The 20,239-nt window shown below is 48.5% G+C and overlaps 12 non-coding genes and 1 pseudogene across 12 annotated transcripts; all 13 read left to right on the top strand.

Moving 5' to 3' along the window:
• Positions 1 to 1,673: 1,673 nt before the first annotated feature.
• LOC142701560 (U2 spliceosomal RNA) lies at positions 1,674 to 1,864 on the top strand. Its single transcript, XR_012866904.1, has one exon. It is a non-coding gene; the product is annotated as a U2 spliceosomal RNA (small nuclear RNA).
• Positions 1,865 to 3,139: 1,275 nt separating this feature from the next.
• Positions 3,140 to 3,330, top strand: LOC142701559 (U2 spliceosomal RNA). The gene has a single exon (XR_012866903.1). It is a non-coding gene; the product is annotated as a U2 spliceosomal RNA (small nuclear RNA).
• Positions 3,331 to 4,604: 1,274 nt separating this feature from the next.
• LOC142701558 (U2 spliceosomal RNA) lies at positions 4,605 to 4,795 on the top strand. The gene has a single exon (XR_012866902.1). It is a non-coding gene; the product is annotated as a U2 spliceosomal RNA (small nuclear RNA).
• A 1,266-nt stretch (positions 4,796 to 6,061) lies between these two features.
• On the top strand, positions 6,062 to 6,252 carry LOC142701589 (U2 spliceosomal RNA). Its single transcript, XR_012866931.1, has one exon. It is a non-coding gene; the product is annotated as a U2 spliceosomal RNA (small nuclear RNA).
• A 1,266-nt stretch (positions 6,253 to 7,518) lies between these two features.
• On the top strand, positions 7,519 to 7,709 carry LOC142701556 (U2 spliceosomal RNA). The gene has a single exon (XR_012866901.1). It is a non-coding gene; the product is annotated as a U2 spliceosomal RNA (small nuclear RNA).
• Positions 7,710 to 8,970: 1,261 nt separating this feature from the next.
• On the top strand, positions 8,971 to 9,161 carry LOC142701555 (U2 spliceosomal RNA). The gene has a single exon (XR_012866900.1). It is a non-coding gene; the product is annotated as a U2 spliceosomal RNA (small nuclear RNA).
• A 2,252-nt stretch (positions 9,162 to 11,413) lies between these two features.
• Positions 11,414 to 11,604, top strand: LOC142701554 (U2 spliceosomal RNA). Its single transcript, XR_012866899.1, has one exon. It is a non-coding gene; the product is annotated as a U2 spliceosomal RNA (small nuclear RNA).
• A 1,264-nt stretch (positions 11,605 to 12,868) lies between these two features.
• Positions 12,869 to 13,059, top strand: LOC142701553 (U2 spliceosomal RNA). The gene has a single exon (XR_012866898.1). It is a non-coding gene; the product is annotated as a U2 spliceosomal RNA (small nuclear RNA).
• A 1,255-nt stretch (positions 13,060 to 14,314) lies between these two features.
• LOC142701592 (U2 spliceosomal RNA) lies at positions 14,315 to 14,505 on the top strand. The gene has a single exon (XR_012866932.1). It is a non-coding gene; the product is annotated as a U2 spliceosomal RNA (small nuclear RNA).
• A 1,270-nt stretch (positions 14,506 to 15,775) lies between these two features.
• LOC142701588 (U2 spliceosomal RNA) lies at positions 15,776 to 15,966 on the top strand. The gene has a single exon (XR_012866930.1). It is a non-coding gene; the product is annotated as a U2 spliceosomal RNA (small nuclear RNA).
• Positions 15,967 to 17,234: 1,268 nt separating this feature from the next.
• On the top strand, positions 17,235 to 17,425 carry LOC142701576 (U2 spliceosomal RNA). The gene has a single exon (XR_012866919.1). It is a non-coding gene; the product is annotated as a U2 spliceosomal RNA (small nuclear RNA).
• Positions 17,426 to 18,686: 1,261 nt separating this feature from the next.
• On the top strand, positions 18,687 to 18,877 carry LOC142701564 (U2 spliceosomal RNA). The gene has a single exon (XR_012866908.1). It is a non-coding gene; the product is annotated as a U2 spliceosomal RNA (small nuclear RNA).
• A 1,265-nt stretch (positions 18,878 to 20,142) lies between these two features.
• LOC142701591 (U2 spliceosomal RNA) lies at positions 20,143 to 20,239 on the top strand (annotated as a pseudogene; the record flags this gene model as incomplete).

Genomic DNA, 20,239 nt, shown 5'->3' with positions numbered 1-20,239 from the left:
CACATGGAGGTTAAATTCATCACACCTCGTGCCTCACAATAAGTGATAGAAAGCAGTTTATTTTATTTTTTTACAGCGTACACATCACAAATAATGCAAAAAAAAACGTTGTGCAGGTTATTACGGCCGCGCCAATACCCAATATGTGTATATTTTATGTATTGAGACCTATTTTAATGTTTATTGTAAAAAAGGTGAATGTGTGTTTTTTTATTTAACATTACTTTGTTTTTACTTTATTTTTAAACTTTAATGTACTGACATATATCAGATATGTGCCAGTACATTAGCCTGTGGACAGATAGCACACAGGCAGTTGTTGGACATACCTCAGTATGCCCTAACAGGAAATATGGTAAGACAGCCCTGGGGTCCTTCAATAGACCCCAGGGCTGTTTGCCCATATATGGTATGGCCCTCGATCGCGTCACAGGAATTCCCTGTGACACGATCCAGGGGCATCCCCCCCCCCCTTCTCATTTTCCCCTGAATGCTGCAGTCGGCTTTGATTGCAGCATTCAGGAGAATAGCGGCGGAGATGAGAGGTTCCTCTGATCTCCGCCGTTATAGAGCGGGGCTGCGGCTGTGTAATACAGTTATCGCCCCGCTCCTGACAGTAAGTGCGCGCGCGGTCAGCATGAGGAGATGCTGCCGGCGCTGCACTAATGAGCGGGGGTTCACGCACTAAAGACAGAACATGGGGGTGCCATGTTCTGTCTTCAGTGCCGCAGATCATTAGTGCAGCGCCGGCCGCATCACATCATGCTGACGGCGCGCACATGTCAGGACTCAGGAGCGGGGCAATGGCTGTATTACACAGCCGCAGCCCCGCTCTCATAGTCATGTGTACTATACTGTATTGTGTTGTATTGTGAAGTTTGCGGTGGAGAGAGGAGGGGGGGGGGCTGTGATTTAACGCCCCCCCCCCCCTCTCCACCGCAAACAGCACAATACAATACATTACAAGGCATCACAACACATTACATCACAATACATTACAACACAACACAGACTGCAGCTCACCTGGAGTCCTCGGCACCGACTCTTCCACTCCACTGTCCGGAAGACGTGTCACGTGACAACACGGTCACATGGTACACTAAGTGTACCATGTGACCGTAACCGGGAAGTGCCGGCTTTACGGCAAAGAAGATTTTTTTTGGAAGCATACAGTATGGCAACGGGGGCCCGTGGGCCCCCCAGGCTTAGGGGCCCGGTCGCAAGTGCGACCGCTGCGACCCCTATAGCTACGCCACTGATAATGGGGCCTCAGAGATAAAAGCCTGGGCCCAGGCAGTGTTGGTCAGTGCTGCTCAGCAGGCAGCACTGGACTGGATTAAAGCTGATACAAGGTGTGAAAGGAGAAGGGGTGGCAGTGGGCATGCACTTACTGCTGCTGCTGCCAGTGTTTGCACGGCAGGAGGGCATTTGGGCGTTGCCAGGAAGGCGTTTTTATGTCGATTCCTCCTCTTTCAGCACTGCATTGTGGTGCAAGCAAAAGAAGCAAATCCTGTCTTGCTTCCTCTCCGGCCTTTATTCACCTCCCGCTTAGTAGCTGTGAGTGTGTGTGAGCCTGCAGGGCCCCATGGAATTGCCTAGGAGTAGGCTGAATCGCTGCAAGGGGTGAACAGCAGTATTGGGCAGGCTCGGTCAACGCGCGGCCCGTTCGGGTTATCGCTTCTCGGCCTTTTGGCTAAGATCAAGTGTAGTATCTGTTCTTATCAGTTTAATATCTGATACGTCCCCTATCTGGGGACCATATATTAAATGGATTTTTAGAACAGGGAGATGGAAATAGAGCTTGCTCTGTCCACTCCACGCATTGACCTGGTATTGCAGTATTTCCAGGACCGGTGCACCCTTTCCTTATGTGTTTACTAAAATCAGATTCCAAAAGTGCTTTTTGTGTTTGCCATTGTTTTTGTCTTTCGGATGGGATCTCCCCTTTTAATCCCATTATTTCAACACCTGTTGGACAATGCATTTGTACAGTCATGTGTGATAATGAGCTAATTTATTAAATGCAATTAATTAATACATTGCCACCTCTTGTTTTGTGTCGTCTGTGTTTCTGTGTTTCCGGCATTTCACATTGGAACAGCTCATTCACCTTCCTTGTCTTCTCTCCGCCCTCCCTCCTAGGTAGGTTAAAGAGCTGCACCTGAGCCAGCCACTGATTGATTCAGCACCATAGTCAAATAGTGGAGTGGAGTAGGGGAACAGCAAACAGCCATTAAAGCAGCCAGCCCGCCCGCCCGCCCGTCACAATGGACCTACCTGTGTACACTAGATGGATGTGATGGAATGTACTGTGGTCCCTACATTTCAAGAAGAAGTAAGAATTGCAGTTGCAACAAACCCTTGCTTGCCTACAAAGAGAGCAGCAATTTGGATTTGTTACTATGTTACCTGGAAGAATAACAAACTGTGCAAGGATGGAGGTTGTAGGAGCAAGGAGAACAAGTTGTCTGTAAAGTTGGTGGATGCCTATTTTCCATTTTGCAGTCCCTTGTCTCCCTCTTGTGGCCTCCTGGAGGCAACTAGCTGTGCAAAAAAAAGACAGCCTGGGGGCCGGCTGTTGCAGTGTTGCCCTCTCAGGCAACACTGAGTGACTGACTGAGGCGCACCGTCTTATATAAAGTTCAGACGGAACTTTGCACGTGTCATAGTGGAGACCTCAGGAGCCAGAGCCAGCTTTCTGACATCATAATGGGGCCTCAGAGATAAAAGCCTGGGCCCAGGCAGTGTTGGTCAGTGCTGCTCAGCAGGCAGCACTGGACTGGATTAAAGCTGATACAAGGTGTGAAAGGAGAAGGGGTGGCAGTGGGCATGCACTTACTGCTGCTGCTGCTGCTGCTGCTGCTGCTGCCAGTGTTTGCACGGCAGGAGGGCATTTGGGCGTTGCCAGGAAGGCGTTTTTATGTCGATTCCTCCTCTTTCAGCACTGCATTGTGGTGCAAGCAAAAGAAGCAAATCCTGTCTTGCTTCCTCTCCGGCCTTTATTCACCTCCCGCTTAGTAGCTGTGAGTGTGTGTGAGCCTGCAGGGCCCCATGGAATTGCCTAGGAGTAGGCTGAATCGCTGCAAGGGGTGAACAGCAGTATTGGGCAGGCTCGGTCAACGCGCGGCCCGTTCGGGTTATCGCTTCTCGGCCTTTTGGCTAAGATCAAGTGTAGTATCTGTTCTTATCAGTTTAATATCTGATACGTCCCCTATCTGGGGACCATATATTAAATGGATTTTTAGAACAGGGAGATGGAAATAGAGCTTGCTCTGTCCACTCCACGCATTGACCTGGTATTGCAGTATTTCCAGGACCGGTGCACCCTTTCCTTATGTGTTTACTAAAATCAGATTCCAAAAGTGCTTTTTGTGTTTGCCATTGTTTTTGTATTTCGGATGGGATCTCCCCTTTTAATCCCATTATTTCAACACCTGTTGGACAATGCATTTGTACAGTCATGTGTGATAATGAGCTAATTTATTAAATGCAATTAATTAATACATTGCCACCTCTTGTTTTGTGTCGTCTGTGTTTCTGTGTTTCCGGCATTTCACATTGGAACAGCTCATTCACCTTCCTTGTCTTCTCTCCGCCCTCCCTCCTAGGTAGGTTAAAGAGCTGCACCTGAGCCAGCCACTGATTGATGCAGCACCATAGTCAAATAGTGGAGTGGAGTAGGGGAACAGCAAACAGCCATTAAAGCAGCCAGCCCGCCCGCCCGCCCGTCACAATGGACCTACCTGTGTACACTAGATGGATGTGATGGAATGTACTGTGTTCCCTACATTTCAAGAAGAAGTAAGAATTGCAGTTGCAACAAACCCTTACTTGCCTACAAAGAGAGCAGCAATTTGGATTTGTTACTATGTTACCTGGAAGAATAACAAACTGTGCAAGGATGGAGGTTGTAGGAGCAAGGAGAACAAGTTGTCTGTAAAGTTGGTGGATGCCTATTTTCCATTTTGCAGACCTTGTCTCCCTCTTGTGGCCTCCTGGAGGCAACTAGCTGTGCAAAAAAAAGACAGCCTGGGGGCCGGCTGTTGCAGTGTTGCCCTCTCAGGCAACACTGAGTGACTGACTGAGCCGCACCGTCTTATATAAAGTTCAGACGGAACTTTGCACGTGTCATAGTGGAGACCTCAGGAGCCAGAGCCAGCTTTCTGACATCATAATGGGGCCTCAGAGATAAAAGCCTGGGCCCAGGCAGTGTTGGTCAGTGCTGCTCAGCAGGCAGCACTGGACTGGATTAAAGCTGATACAAGGTGTGAAAGGAGAAGGGGTGGCAGTGGGCATGCACTTACTGCTGCTGCTGCTGCTGCTGCTGCTGCTGCCAGTGTTTGCACGGCAGGAGGGCATTTGGGCGTTGCCAGGAAGGCGTTTTTATGTCGATTCCTCCTCTTTCAGCACTGCATTGTGGTGCAAGCAAAAGAAGCAAATCCTGTCTTGCTTCCTCTCCGGCCTTTATTCACCTCCCGCTTAGTAGCTGTGAGTGTGCGTGAGCCTGCAGGGCCCCATGGAATTGCCTAGGAGTAGGCTGAATCGCTGCAAGGGGTGAACAGCAGTATTGGGCAGGCTCGGTCAACGCGCGGCCCGTTCGGGTTATCGCTTCTCGGCCTTTTGGCTAAGATCAAGTGTAGTATCTGTTCTTATCAGTTTAATATCTGATACGTCCCCTATCTGGGGACCATATATTAAATGGATTTTTAGAACAGGGAGATGGAAATAGAGCTTGCTCTGTCCACTCCACGCATTGACCTGGTATTGCAGTATTTCCAGGACCGGTGCACCCTTTCCTTATGTGTTTACTAAAATCAGATTCCAAAAGTGCTTTTTGTGTTTGCCATTGTTTTTGTCTTTCGGATGGGATCTCCCCTTTTAATCCCATTATTTCAACACCTGTTGGACAATGCATTTGTACAGTCATGTGTGATAATGAGCTAATTTATTAAATGCAATTAATTAATACATTGCCACCTCTTGTTTTGTGTCGTCTGTGTTTCTGTGTTTCCGGCATTTCACATTGGAACAGCTCATTCACCTTCCTTGTCTTCTCTCCGCCCTCCCTCCTAGGTAGGTTAAAGAGCTGCACCTGAGCCAGCCACTGATTGATGCAGCACCATAGTCAAATAGTGGAGTGGAGTAGGGGAACAGCAAACAGCCATTAAAGCAGCCAGCCCGCCCGCCCGCCCGTCACAATGGACCTACCTGTGTACACTAGATGGATGTGATGGAATGTACTGTGGTCCCTACATTTCAAGAAGAAGTAAGAATTGCAGTTGCAACAAATCCTTGCTTGCCTACAAAGAGAGCAGCAATTTGGATTTGTTACTATGTTACCTGGAAGAATAAAAAACTGTGCAAGGATGGAGGTTGTAGGAGCAAGGAGAACAAGTTGTCTGTAAAGTTGGTAGATGCCTATTTTCCATTTTGCAGTCCCTTATCTCCCTCTTGTGGCCTCCTGGAGGCAACTAGCTGTGCAAAAAAAAGACAGCCTGGGGGCCGGCTGTTGCAGTGTTGCCCTCTCAGGCAACACTGAGTGACTGACTGAGCCACACCGTCTTATATAAAGTTCAGACGGAACTTTGCACGTGTCATAGTGGATACCTCAGGAGCCAGAGCCAGCTTTCTGACATCATAATGGGGCCTCAGAGATAAAAGCCTGGGCCCAGGCAGTGTTGGTCAGTGCTGCTCAGCAGGCAGCACTGGACTGGATTAAAGCTGATACAAGGTGTGAAAGGAGAAAGGGTGGCAGTGGGCATGCACTTACTGCTGCTGCTGCTGCTGCTGCCAGTGTTTGCACGGCAGGAGGGCATTTGGGCGTTGCCAGGAAGGCGTTTTTATGTCGATTCCTCCTCTTTCAGCACTGCATTGTGGTGCAAGCAAAAGAAGCAAATCCTGTCTTGCTTCCTCTCCGGCCTTTATTCACCTCCTGCTTAGTAGCTGTGAGTGTGTGTGAGCCTGCAGGGCCCCATGGAATTGCCTAGGAGTAGGCTGAATCGCTGCAAGGGGTGAACAGCAGTATTGGTAAGGCTCGGTCAACGCGCGGCCCGTTCGGGTTATCGCTTCTCGGCCTTTTGACTAAGATCAAGTGTAGTATCTGTTCTTATCAGTTTAATATCTGATACGTCCCCTATCTGGGGACCATATATTAAATGGATTTTTAGAACAGGGAGATGGAAATAGAGCTTGCTCTGTCCACTCCACGCATTGACCCGGTATTGCAGTATTTCCAGGACCGGTGCACCCTTTCCTTATGTGTTTACTAAAATCAGATTCCAAAAGTGCTTTTTGTGTTTGCCATTGTTTTTGTCTTTCGGATGGGATCTCCCCTTTTAATCCCATTATTTCAACACCTGTTGGACAATGCATTTGTACAGTCATGTGTGATAATGAGCTAATTTATTAAATGCAATTAATTAATACATTGCCACCTCTTGTTTTGTGTCGTCTGTGTTTCTGTGTTTCCGGCATTTCACATTGGAACAGCTCATTCACCTTCCTTGTCTTCTCTCCGCCCTCCCTCCTAGGTAGGTTAAAGAGCTGCACCTGAGCCAGCCACTGATTGATGCAGCACCATAGTCAAATAGTGGAGTGGAGTAGGGGAACAGCAAACAGCCATTAAAGCAGCCAGCCCGCCCGCCCGCCCGTCACAATGGACCTACCTGTGTACACTAGATGGATGTGATGGAATGTACTGTGGTCCCTACATTTCAAGAAGAAGTAAGAATTGCAGTTGCAACAAACCCTTGCTTGCATACAAAGAGAGCAGCAATTTGGATTTGTTACTATGTTACCTGGAAGAATAACAAACTGTGCAAGGATGGAGGTTGTAGGAGCAAGGAGAACAAGTTGTCTGTAAAGTTGGTGGATGCCTATTTTCCATTTTGCAGTCCCTTGTCTCCCTCTTGTGGCCTCCTGGAGGCAACTAGCTGTGCAAAAAAAAGACAGCCTGGGGGCCGGCTGTTGCAGTGTTGCCCTCTCAGGCAACACTGAGTGACTGACTGAGCCGCACCGTCTTATATAAAGTTCAGACGGAACTTTGCACGTGTCATAGTGGAGACCTCAGGAGCCAGAGCCAGCTTTCTGACATCATAATGGGGCCTCAGAGATAAAAGCCTGGGCCCAGGCAGTGTTGGTCAGTACTGCTCAGCAGGCAGCACTGGACTGGATTAAAGCTGATACAAGGTGTGAAAGGAGAAGGGGTGGCAGTGGGCATGCACTTACTGCTGCTGCTGCTGCTGCTGCCAGTGTTTGCACGGCAGGAGGGCATTTGGGCGTTGCCAGGAAGGCGTTTTTATGTCGATTCCTCCTCTTTCAGCACTGCATTGTGGTGCAAGCAAAAGAAGCAAATCCTGTCTTGCTTCCTCTCCGGCCTTTATTCACCTCCCGCTTAGTAGCTGTGAGTGTGTGTGAGCCTGCAGGGCCCCATGGAATTGCCTAGGAGTAGGCTGAATCGCTGCAAGGGGTGAACAGCAGTATTGGGCAGGCTCGGTCAACGCGCGGCCCGTTCGGGTTATCGCTTCTCGGCCTTTTGGCTAAGATCAAGTGTAGTATCTGTTCTTATCAGTTTAATATCTGATACGTCCCCTATCTGGGGACCATATATTAAATGGATTTTTAGAACAGGGAGATGGAAATAGAGCTTGCTCTGTCCACTCCACGCATTGACCTGGTATTGCAGTATTTCCAGGACCGGTGCACCCTTTCCTTATGTGTTTACTAAAATCAGATTCCAAAAGTGCTTTTTGTGTTTGCCATTGTTTTTGTCTTTCGGATGGGATCTCCCCTTTTAATCCCATTATTTCAACACCTGTTGGACAATGCATTTGTACAGTCATGTGTGATAATGAGCTAATTTATTAAATGCAATTAATTAATACATTGCCACCTCTTGTTTTGTGTCGTCTGTGTTTCTGTGTTTCCGGCATTTCACATTGGAACAGCTCATTCACCTTCCTTGTCTTCTCTCCGCCCTCCCTCCTAGGTAGGTTAAAGAGCTGCACCTGAGCCAGCCACTGATTGATGCAGCACCATAGTCAAATAGTGGAGTGGAGTAGGGGAACAGCAAACAGCCATTAAAGCAGCCAGCCCGCCCGCCCGTCACAATGGACCTACCTGTGTACACTAGATGGATGTGATGGAATGTACTGTGGTCCCTACATTTCAAGAAGAAGTAAGAATTGCAGTTGCAACAAACCCTTGCTTGCCTACAAAGAGAGCAGCAATTTGGATTTGTTACTATGTTACCTGGAAGAATAACAAACTGTGCAAGGATGGAGGTTGTAGGAGCAAGGAGAACAAGTTGTCTGTAAAGTTGGTGGATGCCTATTTTCCATTTGCAGTCCCTTGTCTCCCTCTTGTGGCCTCCTGGAGGCAACTAGCTGTGCAAAAAAAAGACAGCCTGGGGGCCGGCTGTTGCAGTGTTGCCCTCTCAGGCAACACTGAGTGACTGACTGAGCCGCACCGTCTTATATAAAGTTCAGACGGAACTTTGCACGTGTCATAGTGGAGACCTCAGGAGCCAGAGCCAGCTTTCTGACATCATAATGGGGCCTCAGAGATAAAAGCCTGGGCCCAGGCAGTGTTGGTCAGTGCTGCTCAGCAGGCAGCACTGGACTGGATTAAAGCTGATACAAGGTGTGAAAGGAGAAGGGGTGGCAGTGGGCATGCACTTACTGCTGCTGCTGCTGCTGCTGCCAGTGTTTGCACGGCAGGAGGGCATTTGGGCGTTGCCAGGAAGGCGTTTTTATGTCGATTCCTCCTCTTTCAGCACTGCATTGTGGTGCAAGCAAAAGAAGCAAATCCTGTCTTGCTTCCTCTCCGGCCTTTATTCACCTCCCGCTTAGTAGCTGTGAGTGTGTGTGAGCCTGCAGGGCCCCATGGAATTGCCTAGGAGTAGGCTGAATCGCTGCAAGGGGTGAACAGCAGTATTGGGCAGGCTCGGTCAACGCGCGGCCCGTTCGGGTTATCGCTTCTCGGCCTTTTGGCTAAGATCAAGTGTAGTATCTGTTCTTATCAGTTTAATATCTGATACGTCCCCTATCTGGGGACCATATATTAAATGGATTTTTAGAACAGGGAGATGGAAATAGAGCTTGCTCTGTCCACTCCACGCATTGACCTGGTATTGCAGTATTTCCAGGACCGGTGCACCCTTTCCTTATGTGTTTACTAAAATCAGATTCCAAAAGTGCTTTTTGTGTTTGCCATTGTTTTTGTCTTTCGGATGGGATCTCCCCTTTTAATCCCATTATTTCAACACCTGTTGGACAATGCATTTGTACAGTCATGTGTGATAATGAGCTAATTTATTAAATGCAATTAATTAATACATTGCCACCTCTTGTTTTGTGTCGTCTGTGTTTCTGTGTTTCCGGCATTTCACATTGGAACAGCTCATTCACCTTCCTTGTCTTCTCTCCGCCCTCCCTCCTAGGTAGGTTAAAGAGCTGCACCTGAGCCAGCCACTGATTGATGCAGCACCATAGTCAAATAGTGGAGTGGAGTAGGGGAACAGCAAACAGCCATTAAAGCAGCCAGCCCGCCCGCCCGTCACAATGGACCTACCTGTGTACACTAGATGGATGTGATGGAATGTACTGTGGTCCCTACATTTCAAGAAGAAGTAAGAATTGCAGTTGCAACATGACCTGCCTAGGTAGAGTCGTGTGTTAACCTTAAACCATACTATCCCCCACCCCCATTTAGTAACGACACATGACACCGAGGTTGGATGTGAAATGGCCACAGCAGCCGTTTATTAATTTCACAGTTTTATAAAAACAATTTAAATCCGAAACATTCGGATAACTAGTTAGGAATCCACCAGAGAATTCCTCCTAATAATTCACATGACCCAACATGGGTCAGAATCATAAATAACAATTAAACGTTAACATTAACCCGAGCAGAGGAAGTCCTTGAAGCCCCTTCAGATGTTCCTTTCAAGAACACACCGAATTAGCCATCTGCAAACCACTAATTACCTCCAGCCGTAAACCAGCTCGGAAGCACCGTTCACCTCTGCAGATGGCTCCAACCACTAGAAGTCCACTTCAAGGGGATAACACCCGTTGAAGCCCTCAAGTGATATACCGACCACTAGAAGTCCACTTCAAAGGGATAACACCCGATGAAGCCTTCAAGTGACATACCTTCTACCAGAAGACCACTTCAAAGGGATAACACCCGATGAAGTCTTCAACCATGTACCTTTTTTGGGGGACGCATACCCCCGATGCGACCCCCCCACCATTTTGTACTGACTGGCCTCAAGGACTCCCCCCGCCAGCTGCCATGACAACAGAACCTACTCCGGAAAAAAGAAAAACATGTTAAATAAACACACAAAATAAAACACAACGCTCATATACGGACGTACAGAAGACCTAAGGAGTAACAAAACAAGGGTGGGAGGGTGGGAGCTTTGCTTCTTGTGTATTACTCCTCCCGCTGCTTCCGGCTCAATGCCGAGAAACAGCGGGAAGCGCAGTAACGGCCCCCCCGTCCCCCCTAGCTCCTCCCCGTCCCTCCTTCAGCTCCTTCACCTTTCCCTCACCTCTTAACATTAACCCTTTCCCTACCAGGACGGTCATGTCGGCTTCCCTCAAGCCTGCAGCTGCGTCCAGCCTCTTCTAACCCTTGCTTGCCTACAAAGAGAGCAGCAATTTGGATTTGTTACTATGTTACCTGGAAGAATAACAAACTGTGCAAGGATGGAGGTTGTAGGAGCAAGGAGAACAAGTTGTCTGTAAAGTTGGTGGATGCCTATTTTCCATTTTGCAGTCCCTTGTCTCCCTCTTGTGGCCTCCTGGAGGCAACTAGCTGTGCAAAAAAAAGACAGCCTGGGGGCCGGCTGTTGCAGTGTTGCCCTCTCAGGCAACACTGAGTGACTGACTGAGCCGCACCGTCTTATATAAAGTTCAGACGGAACTTTGCACGTGTCATAGTGGAGACCTCAGGAGCCAGAGCCAGCTTTCTGACATCATAATGGGGCCTCAGAGATAAAAGCCTGGGCCCAGGCAGTGTTGGTCAGTGCTGCTCAGCAGGCAGCACTGGACTGGATTAAAGCTGATACAAGGTGTGAAAGGAGAAGGGGTGGCAGTGGGCATGCACTTACTGCTGCTGCTGCTGCTGCTGCCAGTGTTTGCACGGCAGGAGGGCATTTGGGCGTTGCCAGGAAGGCGTTTTTATGTCGATTCCTCCTCTTTCAGCACTGCATTGTGGTGCAAGCAAAAGAAGCAAATCCTGTCTTGCTTCCTCTCCGGCCTTTATTCACCTCCCGCTTAGTAGCTGTGAGTGTGTGTGAGCCTGCAGGGCCCCATGGAATTGCCTAGGAGTAGGCTGAATCGCTGCAAGGGGTGAACAGCAGTATTGGGCAGGCTCGGTCAACGCGCGGCCCGTTCGGGTTATCGCTTCTCGGCCTTTTGGCTAAGATCAAGTGTAGTATCTGTTCTTATCAGTTTAATATCTGATACGTCCCCTATCTGGGGACCATATATTAAATGGATTTTTAGAACAGGGAGATGGAAATAGAGCTTGCTCTGTCCACTCCACGCATTGACCTGGTATTGCAGTATTTCCAGGACCGGTGCACCCTTTCCTTATGTGTTTACTAAAATCAGATTCCAAAAGTGCTTTTTGTGTTTGCCATTGTTTTTGTCTTTCGGATGGGATCTCCCCTTTTAATCCCATTATTTCAACACCTGTTGGACAATGCATTTGTACAGTCATGTGTGATAATGAGCTAATTTATTAAATGCAATTAATTAATACATTGCCACCTCTTGTTTTGTGTCGTCTGTGTTTCTGTGTTTCCGGCATTTCACATTGGAACAGCTCATTCACCTTCCTTGTCTTCTCTCCGCCCTCCCTCCTAGGTAGGTTAAAGAGCTGCACCTGAGCCAGCCACTGATTGATGCAGCACCATAGTCAAATAGTGGAGTGGAGTAGGGGAACAGCAAACAGCCATTAAAGCAGCCAGCCCGCCCGCCCGTCACAATGGACCTACCTGTGTACACTAGATGGATGTGATGGAATGTACTGTGGTCCCTACATTTCAAGAAGAAGTAAGAATTGCAGTTGCAACAAACCCTTGCTTGCCTACAAAGAGAGCAGCAATTTGGATTTGTTACTATGTTACCTGGAAGAATAACAAACTGTGCAAGGATGGAGGTTGTAGGAGCAAGGAGAACAAGTTGTCTGTAAAGTTGGTGGATGCCTATTTTCCATTTGCAGTCCCTTGTCTCCCTCTTGTGGCCTCCTGGAGGCAACTAGCTGTGCAAAAAAAAGACAGCCTGGGGGCCGGCTGTTGCAGTGTTGCCCTCTCAGGCAACACTGAGTGACTGACTGAGCCGCACCGTCTTATATAAAGTTCAGACGGAACTTTGCACGTGTCATAGTGGAGACCTCAGGAGCCAGAGCCAGCTTTCTGACATCATAATGGGGCCTCAGAGATAAAAGCCTGGGCCCAGGCAGTGTTGGTCAGTGCTGCTCAGCAGGCAGCACTGGACTGGATTAAAGCTGATACAAGGTGTGAAAGGAGAAGGGGTGGCAGTGGGCATGCACTTACTGCTGCTGCTGCTGCTGCTGCTGCCAGTGTTTGCACGGCAGGAGGGCATTTGGGCGTTGCCAGGAAGGCGTTTTTATGTCGATTCCTCCTCTTTCAGCACTGCATTGTGGTGCAAGCAAAAGAAGCAAATCCTGTCTTGCTTCCTCTCCGGCCTTTATTCACCTCCCGCTTAGTAGCTGTGAGTGTGTGTGAGCCTGCAGGGCCCCATGGAATTGCCTAGGAGTAGGCTGAATCGCTGCAAGGGGTGAACAGCAGTATTGGGCAGGCTCGGTCAACGCGCGGCCCGTTCGGGTTATCGCTTCTCGGCCTTTTGGCTAAGATCAAGTGTAGTATCTGTTCTTATCAGTTTAATATCTGATACGTCCCCTATCTGGGGACCATATATTAAATGGATTTTTAGAACAGGGAGATGGAAATAGAGCTTGCTCTGTCCACTCCACGCATTGACCTGGTATTGCAGTATTTCCAGGACCGGTGCACCCTTTCCTTATGTGTTTACTAAAATCAGATTCCAAAAGTGCTTTTTGTGTTTGCCATTGTTTTTGTCTTTCGGATGGGATCTCCCCTTTTAATCCCATTATTTCAACACCTGTTGGACAATGCATTTGTACAGTCATGTGTGATAATGAGCTAATTTATTAAATGCAATTAATTAATACATTGCCACCTCTTGTTTTGTGTCGTCTGTGTTTCTGTGTTTCCGGCATTTCACATTGGAACAGCTCATTCACCTTCCTTGTCTTCTCTCCGCCCTCCCTCCTAGGTAGGTTAAAGAGCTGCACCTGAGCCAGCCACTGATTGATGCAGCACCATAGTCAAATAGTGGAGTGGAGTAGGGGAACAGCAAACAGCCATTAAAGCAGCCAGCCCGCCCGCCCGTCACAATGGACCTACCTGTGTACACTAGATGGATGTGATGGAATGTACTGTGGTCCCTACATTTCAAGAAGAAGTAAGAATTGCAGTTGCAACAAACCCTTGCTTGCCTACAAAGAGAGCAGCAATTTGGATTTGTTACTATGTTACCTGGAAGAATAACAAACTGTGCAAGGATGGAGGTTGTAGGAGCAAGGAGAACAAGTTGTCTGTAAAGTTGGTGGATGCCTATTTTCCATTTGCAGTCCCTTGTCTCCCTCTTGTGGCCTCCTGGAGGCAACTAGCTGTGCAAAAAAAAGACAGCCTGGGGGCCGGCTGTTGCAGTGTTGCCCTCTCAGGCAACACTGAGTGACTGACTGAGCCGCACCGTCTTATATAAAGTTCAGACGGAACTTTGCACGTGTCATAGTGGAGACCTCAGGAGCCAGAGCCAGCTTTCTGACATCATAATGGGGCCTCAGAGATAAAAGCCTGGGCCCAGGCAGTGTTGGTCAGTGCTGCTCAGCAGGCAGCACTGGACTGGATTAAAGCTGATACAAGGTGTGAAAGGAGAAGGGGTGGCAGTGGGCATGCACTTACTGCTGCTGCTGCTGCCAGTGTTTGCACGGCAGGAGGGCATTTGGGCGTTGCCAGGAAGGCGTTTTTATGTCGATTCCTCCTCTTTCAGCACTGCATTGTGGTGCAAGCAAAAGAAGCAAATCCTGTCTTGCTTCCTCTCCGGCCTTTATTCACCTCCCGCTTAGTAGCTGTGAGTGTGTGTGAGCCTGCAGGGCCCCATGGAATTGCCTAGGAGTAGGCTGAATCGCTGCAAGGGGTGAACAGCAGTATTGGGCAGGCTCGGTCAACGCGCGGCCCGTTCGGGTTATCGCTTCTCGGCCTTTTGGCTAAGATCAAGTGTAGTATCTGTTCTTATCAGTTTAATATCTGATACGTCCCCTATCTGGGGACCATATATTAAATGGATTTTTAGAACAGGGAGATGGAAATAGAGCTTGCTCTGTCCACTCCACGCATTGACCTGGTATTGCAGTATTTCCAGGACCGGTGCACCCTTTCCTTATGTGTTTACTAAAATCAGATTCCAAAAGTGCTTTTTGTGTTTGCCATTGTTTTTGTCTTTCGGATGGGATCTCCCCTTTTAATCCCATTATTTCAACACCTGTTGGACAATGCATTTGTACAGTCATGTGTGATAATGAGCTAATTTATTAAATGCAATTAATTAATACATTGCCACCTCTTGTTTTGTGTCGTCTGTGTTTCTGTGTTTCCGGCATTTCACATTGGAACAGCTCATTCACCTTCCTTGTCTTCTCTCCGCCCTCCCTCCTAGGTAGGTTAAAGAGCTGCACCTGAGCCAGCCACTGATTGATGCAGCACCATAGTCAAATAGTGGAGTGGAGTAGGGGAACAGCAAACAGCCATTAAAGCAGCCAGCCCGCCCGCCCGCCCGCCCGTCACAATGGACCTACCTGTGTACACTAGATGGATGTGATGGAATGTACTGTGGTCCCTACATTTCAAGAAGAAGTAAGAATTGCAGTTGCAACAAACCCTTTCTTGCCTACAAAGAGAGCAGCAATTTGGATTTGTTACTATGTTACCTGGAAGAATAACAAACTGTGCAAGGATGGAGGTTGTAGGAGCAAGGAGAACAAGTTGTCTGTAAAGTTGGTGGATGCCTATTTTCCTTTTTGCAGTCCCTTGTCTCCCTCTTGTGGCCTCCTGGAGGCAACTAGCTGTGCAAAAAAAAGACAGCCTGGTGGCCGGCTGTTGCAGTGTTGCCCTCTCAGGCAACACTGAGTGACTGACTGAGCCGCACCGTCTTATATAAAGTTCAGACGGAACTTTGCACGTGTCATAGTGGAGACCTCAGGAGCCAGAGCCAGCTTTCTGACATCATAATGGGGCCTCAGAGATAAAAGCCTGGGCCCAGGCAGTGTTGGTCAGTACTGCTCAGCAGGCAGCACTGGACTGGATTAAAGCTGATACAAGGTGTGAAAGGAGAAGGGGTGGCAGTGGGCATGCACTTACTGCTGCTGCTGCTGCTGCTGCCAGTGTTTGCACGGCAGGAGGGCATTTGGGCGTTGCCAGGAAGGCGTTTTTATGTCGATTCCTCCTCTTTCAGCACTGCATTGTGGTGCAAGCATAAGAAGCAAATCCTGTCTTGCTTCCTCTCCGGCCTTTATTCACCTCCCGCTTAGTAGCTGTGAGTGTGTGTGAGCCTGCAGGGCCCCATGGAATTGCCTAGGAGTAGGCTGAATCGCTGCAAGGGGTGAACAGCAGTATTGGGCAGGCTCGGTCAACGCGCGGCCCGTTCGGGTTATCGCTTCTCGGCCTTTTGGCTAAGATCAAGTGTAGTATCTGTTCTTATCAGTTTAATATCTGATACGTCCCCTATCTGGGGACCATATATTAAATGGATTTTTAGAACAGGGAGATGGAAATAGAGCTTGCTCTGTCCACTCCACGCATTGACCTGGTATTGCAGTATTTCCAGGACCGGTGCACCCTTTCCTTATGTGTTTACTAAAATCAGATTCCAAAAGTGCTTTTTGTGTTTGCCATTGTTTTTGTCTTTCGGATGGGATCTCCCCTTTTAATCCCATTATTTCAACACCTGTTGGACAATGCATTTGTACAGTCATGTGTGATAATGAGCTAATTTATTAAATGCAATTAATTAATACATTGCCACCTCTTGTTTTGTGTCGTCTGTGTTTCTGTGTTTCCGGCATTTCACATTGGAACAGCTCATTCACCTTCCTTGTCTTCTCTCCGCCCTCCCTCCTAGGTAGGTTAAAGAGCTGCACCTGAGCCAGCCACTGATTGATGCAGCACCATAGTCAAATAGTGGAGTGGAGTAGGGGAACAGCAAACAGCCATTAAAGCAGCCAGCCCGCCCGCCCGCCCGTCACAATGGACCTACCTGTGTACACTAGATGGATGTGATGGAATGTACTGTGGTCCCTACATTTCAAGAAGAAGTAAGAATTGCAGTTGCAACAAACCCTTGCTTGCCTACAAAGAGAGCAGCAATTTGGATTTGTTACTATGTTACCTGGAAGAATAACAAACTTTGCAAGGATGGAGGTTGTAGGAGCAAGGAGAACAAGTTGTCTGTAAAGTTGGTGGATGCCTATTTTCCATTTGCAGTCCCTTGTCTCCCTCTTGTGGCCTCCTGGAGGCAACTAGCTGTGCAAAAAAAAGACAGCCTGGGGGCCGGCTGTTGCAGTGTTGCCCTCTCAGGCAACACTGAGTGACTGACTGAGCCGCACCGTCTTATATAAAGTTCAGACGGAACTTTGCACGTGTCATAGTGGAGACCTCAGGTGCCAGAGCCAGCTTTCTGACATCATAATGGGGCCTCAGAGATAAAAGCCTGGGCCCAGGCAGTGTTGGTCAGTGCTGCTCAGCAGGCAGCACTGGACTGGATTAAAGCTGATACAAGGTGTGAAAGGAGAAGGGGTGGCAGTGGGCATGCACTTACTGCTGCTGCTGCTGCTGCTGCTGCCAGTGTTTGCACGGCAGGAGGGCATTTGGGCGTTGCCAGGAAGGCGTTTTTATGTCGATTCCTCCTCTTTCAGCACTGCATTGTGGTGCAAGCAAAAGAAGCAAATCCTGTCTTGCTTCCTCTCCGGCCTTTATTCACCTCCCGCTTAGTAGCTGTGAGTGTGTGTGAGCCTGCAGGGCCCCATGGAATTGCCTAGGAGTAGGCTGAATCGCTGCAAGGGGTGAACAGCAGTATTGGGCAGGCTCGGTCAACGCGCGGCCCGTTCGGGTTATCGCTTCTCGGCCTTTTGGCTAAGATCAAGTGTAGTATCTGTTCTTATCAGTTTAATATCTGATACGTCCCCTATCTGGGGACCATATATTAAATGGATTTTTAGAACAGGGAGATGGAAATAGAGCTTGCTCTGTCCACTCCACGCATTGACCTGGTATTGCAGTATTTCCAGGACCGGTGCACCCTTTCCTTATGTGTTTACTAAAATCAGATTCCAAAAGTGCTTTTTGTGTTTGCCATTGTTTTTGTCTTTCGGATGGGATCTCCCCTTTTAATCCCATTATTTCAACACCTGTTGGACAATGCATTTGTACAGTCATGTGTGATAATGAGCTAATTTATTAAATGCAATTAATTAATACATTGCCACCTCTTGTTTTGTGTCGTCTGTGTTTCTGTGTTTCCGGCATTTCACATTGGAACAGCTCATTCACCTTCCTTGTCTTCTCTCCGCCCTCCCTCCTAGGTAGGTTAAAGAGCTGCACCTGAGCCAGCCACTGATTGATGCAGCACCATAGTCAAATAGTGGAGTGGAGTAGGGGAACAGCAAACAGCCATTAAAGCAGCCAGCCCGCCCGCCCGTCACAATGGACCTACCTGTGTACACTAGATGGATGTGATGGAATGTACTGTGGTCCCTACATTTCAAGAAGAAGTAAGAATTGCAGTTGCAACAAACCCTTGCTTGCCTACAAAGAGAGCAGCAATTTGGATTTGTTACTATGTTACCTGGAAGAATAACAAACTGTGCAAGGATGGAGGTTGTAGGAGCAAGGAGAACAAGTTGTCTGTAAAGTTGGTGGATGCCTATTTTCCATTTGCAGTCCCTTGTCTCCCTCTTGTGGCCTCCTGGAGGCAACTAGCTGTGCAAAAAAAAGACAGCCTGGGGGCCGGCTGTTGCAGTGTTGCCCTCTCAGGCAACACTGAGTGACTGACTGAGCCGCACCGTCTTATATAAAGTTCAGACGGAACTTTGCACGTGTCATAGTGGAGACCTCAGGAGCCAGAGCCAGCTTTCTGACATCATAATGGGGCCTCAGAGATAAAAGCCTGGGCCCAGGCAGTGTTGGTCAGTGCTGCTCAGCAGGCAGCACTGGACTGGATTAAAGCTGATACAAGGTGTGAAAGGAGAAGGGGTGGCAGTGGGCATGCACTTACTGCTGCTGCTGCTGCTGCTGCCAGTGTTTGCACGGCAGGAGGGCATTTGGGCGTTGCCAGGAAGGCGTTTTTATGTCGATTCCTCCTCTTTCAGCACTGCATTGTGGTGCAAGCAAAAGAAGCAAATCCTGTCTTGCTTCCTCTCCGGCCTTTATTCACCTCCCGCTTAGTAGCTGTGAGTGTGTGTGAGCCTGCAGGGCCCCATGGAATTGCCTAGGAGTAGGCTGAATCGCTGCAAGGGGTGAACAGCAGTATTGGGCAGGCTCGGTCAACGCGCGGCCCGTTCGGGTTATCGCTTCTCGGCCTTTTGGCTAAGATCAAGTGTAGTATCTGTTCTTATCAGTTTAATATCTGATACGTCCCCTATCTGGGGACCATATATTAAATGGATTTTTAGAACAGGGAGATGGAAATAGAGCTTGCTCTGTCCACTCCACGCATTGACCTGGTATTGCAGTATTTCCAGGACCGGTGCACCCTTTCCTTATGTGTTTACTAAAATCAGATTCCAAAAGTGCTTTTTGTGTTTGCCATTGTTTTTGTCTTTCGGATGGGATCTCCCCTTTTAATCCCATTATTTCAACACCTGTTGGACAATGCATTTGTACAGTCATGTGTGATAATGAGCTAATTTATTAAATGCAATTAATTAATACATTGCCACCTCTTGTTTTGTGTCGTCTGTGTTTCTGTGTTTCCGGCATTTCACATTGGAACAGCTCATTCACCTTCCTTGTCTTCTCTCCGCCCTCCCTCCTAGGTAGGTTAAAGAGCTGCACCTGAGCCAGCCACTGATTGATGCAGCACCATAGTCAAATAGTGGAGTGGAGTAGGGGAACAGCAAACAGCCATTAAAGCAGCCAGCCCGCCCGCCCGTCACAATGGACCTACCTGTGTACACTAGATGGATGTGATGGAATGTACTGTGGTCCCTACATTTCAAGAAGAAGTAAGAATTGCAGTTGCAACAAACCCTTGCTTGCCTACAAAGAGAGCAGCAATTTGGATTTGTTACTATGTTACCTGGAAGAATAACAAACTGTGCAAGGATGGAGGTTGTAGGAGCAAGGAGAACAAGTTGTCTGTAAAGTTGGTGGATGCCTATTTTCCATTTTGCAGTCCCTTGTCTCCCTCTTGTGGCCTCCTGGAGGCAACTAGCTGTGCAAAAAAAAGACAGCCTGGGGGCCGGCTGTTGCAGTGTTGCCCTCTCAGGCAACACTGAGTGACTGACTGAGCCGCACCGTCTTATATAAAGTTCAGACGGAACTTTGCACGTGTCATAGTGGAGACCTCAGGAGCCAGAGCCAGCTTTCTGACATCATAATGGGGCCTCAGAGATAAAAGCCTGGGCCCAGGCAGTGTTGGTCAGTGCTGCTCAGCAGGCAGCACTGGACTGGATTAAAGCTGATACAAGGTGTGAAAGGAGAAGGGGTGGCAGTGGGCATGCACTTACTGCTGCTGCTGCTGCTGCTGCTGTCAGTGTTTGCACGGCAGGAGGGCATTTGGGCGTTGCCAGGAAGGCGTTTTTATGTCGATTCCTCCTCTTTCAGCACTGCATTGTGGTGCAAGCAAAAGAAGCAAATCCTGTCTTGCTTCCTCTCCGGCCTTTATTCACCTCCCGCTTAGTAGCTGTGAGTGTGTGTGAGCCTGCAGGGCCCCATGGAATTGCCTAGGAGTAGGCTGAATCGCTGCAAGGGGTGAACAGCAGTATTGGGCAGGCTCGGTCAACGCGCGGCCCGTTCGGGTTATCGCTTCTCGGCCTTTTGGCTAAGATCAAGTGTAGTATCTGTTCTTATCAGTTTAATATCTGATACGTCCCCTATCTGGGGACCATATATTAAATG

The sequence above is a fragment of the Rhinoderma darwinii genome, unplaced genomic scaffold, assembly GCF_050947455.1.
Source record: "Rhinoderma darwinii isolate aRhiDar2 unplaced genomic scaffold, aRhiDar2.hap1 Scaffold_2122, whole genome shotgun sequence".
NCBI lineage: Eukaryota > Metazoa > Chordata > Amphibia > Anura > Rhinodermatidae > Rhinoderma > Rhinoderma darwinii.
Note: the sequence above shows the minus strand (reverse complement) of the source record. Positions and strands in the feature narration are given on the sequence as shown.